Source organism: Sorghum bicolor, chromosome 7, assembly GCF_000003195.3.
Source record: "Sorghum bicolor cultivar BTx623 chromosome 7, Sorghum_bicolor_NCBIv3, whole genome shotgun sequence".
NCBI lineage: Eukaryota > Viridiplantae > Streptophyta > Magnoliopsida > Poales > Poaceae > Sorghum > Sorghum bicolor.
In genome coordinates, this window is record NC_012876.2 from 54,296,923 (window position 1) to 54,299,767 (window position 2,845).

Below are 2,845 nucleotides of genomic sequence, written 5' to 3' on the forward strand. Positions count from 1 at the left end.
AAAAACTGAAATGGCACATGCAAAGTCTCTTATATTGCCTGCCAATCCTAAAAACAGAAATTGCGAAAACAGTATCCATTTGACAAGCATTTACACGGTTATATGTAAAGTTGTAGGCAATACATGATTCATGCCTCCCACAATGAAAGCTTCACGTATGAAGTAATCAGAATTGAACCTAAGGAGTCAGACCGTTGGAGCCAATCCTAAAAACAGAAAAGCATTTACAGGGTTTAGGGTTTTGGGTTATTATGTACTACTGATTAGCAACATATATATCGCGTTGGATTGTTAGTTGCTAAAAGTATTTATAGCTTCAAACTATGTGTCGGTATATGTAACCCCTAAGGAGTCAGACCGTTGGTCGCTATAACCATGTCGGTCGGTATAGGCTATACCGACGCCAATCCTAAAAACAGAAAGGTGTTTGAAATTTTGGATACCTTCCTGGATACAGCCTCAAACTAGACGTGCAGTTCAAATTTGCATTTATCGAAAAAATTCAATTAAATGATATAAACTAACTAAATATAGCAAAAAGATATAAAAATATACTAAATTTGAACATGGAGTATCTAGTACTTGAGGGCTGCAAAAAAAAAAATTGGAGGTCAAAACTGAAAAAAAAAAATTTACCGAGTGTGAGGCCCTGACACTCAGCAAAGATTGATCTTTGCTGAGTGCCAAAATCCGACACTCAACAAAGAGTAAGTTTGTTGAGTGCTAAACGGTTGGCATTAGCAAAGAGTGACGTCGGGTGATGGTCGTTAGTTGGTGCCCCTTTTTGCCGAGCGTCAACCGTTGTCTAGAGTCAGGCACTCGGCAAAGAGATCTTTTCTGCCGAGTGTATGTCTTTACCGAGTTTCTTTCTTTGCCGAGTGCTGGACAGTTTACCCTTGGTAAGACTTTGGCACTTGATAAAGTCCATGTTTTTCCGGTAGTGGATCCTGTGTTAGACTGTAGAATTGTTTTCAGATTTTCACACTGAATAATTTCATTTTTATTACTAGCCAACGCCAACAAAACACATACAGAGCCCTGAACTCTCTGCTCTGGTTCTGCAGCGCCGCGATTGCATTGGCCAAGCACTTGTCGGACCTGTCCACTTCCATCCCGCTGGCGCGACGCAGGCTCCCTCCGCCACTGTCACCGCATCGGTCTTCCCCACGCGCGGACACGATGTCCACCTTCGATTCGACGGACGCCCGAACCCTAGCTAGTTCCAGGTCGTAGATGCGGATCACCTCTCCTCGGTTCGCCGGCCACAGATCGACAGCATGCCAATGGATCGGGCAACCCCGATGACGCGGTCTCCCCACGTGTCCATGCTAGATGTTCCGATGCCGCTCACCGCCTCGTGGATTGCTGCGGCGACCACGACACACGTGCTGAACAGGCCACCCGCGCCGGCGGCCGCGACCTCTGTCTCTGTTGGGTGTGCCAGGCTGCCAGCAGGAGAGCACAGGGCCGATGCAGTTGCCGAGGTACTTATCCGGGAGGAGAGGCTTCATCCGCAGCGCGAGCGGGGTGGTCCACGGGGAAGAGCAGGCAGGCCGCCGCCGGTGCGCGCAGCCGACGTCGCCGTCGTCTCTTTGTCATCTTTGGCTCGCAGGTAGCACGACCAGACGAAGCCCAAGGTGACGATGAGGGAGGTGGACCGGCGGGCGGGCGACGCCGCGCCGCGGTTGGATGTTCCCGGCGTGAGCCGGAGGCGGGCGGCGAGCGGGTAGAAGACGCGGACACGGCCTTGGACACGGGGAATTCTTGACGTTGGAATGTGGATGGATGGCGGGGACGTCGGCGTCCCGGGCGAGGCGGCGGTAGAGGAAGAGGCGCTCGACGGGTGGCAAGCTCGGCCAAAGACGTCAAAGAGGGTTTCTTCGCCCTTTTACCTCTGTTACGGATATTTTCCGGGGTGATCTCATCTCCTCGGATTCCCTTTACGGGAGATCTATCCTAACTACGACTTCCCCCACGACGGCCCACGGGATATCACCCAAGACTACGCACGTACCCGGGGAGACCGGTTCCACCTCCGTGATATCACCCACGACTCATCGTGGGCACGAGTTTACTTGGGGCGAGAGTTTCCTCTCCCCCCCGACTGTATAAATACCCGTGATCAATGAATAAACAAACACCCCGAGTTCATTCTATTCCTCTCTGTTCTCGTACTCTCGCATTCTACTCGTAACACGTTATCAGCACATCGCTCTCCCCTGCCCCAGAGGGGAATAGCTCGGTTGGATAGAACATCGTCGAGGGATCGACCTTCGCCTAGGGCATCACCCCAAGGTAGAATCATGCCTTTCCCTCGCCGTAATCCTGCCTCAATGGCTTCTCTCATCCTCCAAATCGTCTGGATGGCGATGAACCGTGCCCGGACACTGGGCACACACTTCGGCAACAACCGCCTTCAGGCGGAACTACTGGAGGACATCCGGGAACTCCTTGGCGAGGCTCGCGGCTATCGCCTTCGTGGCGAACGCCGTGATCTCAACAGGAACCCCGGGCGTTTTCCTGTACGACGTCGCTTCGGGGGAAACCGACATGCAAACGTCGGCCCTCCGTCACGGCGTTCGGTGGTGTCATCCACGGCTTCGCCCGTGGCGCCATCCGCGGCTCCGCCCGCGGCGCCACCGTCGAGGGCACCGACTCCACCGGCGCCTCCAGCGCCGGTCCTCGCCTTGCCGGCTCCACCCCGGCCTCGGTGCCCGCTCCACGGCGACGGCCCGTGCCCACCACCGCCACCATCCATGGTGGCCAGCCAATGGCTGTCACTGGGCATAGAGCCGCAGTCGCCGATTCGGTACCCGACGCCGACGCCGTCTTCTGAGCGGGCTGC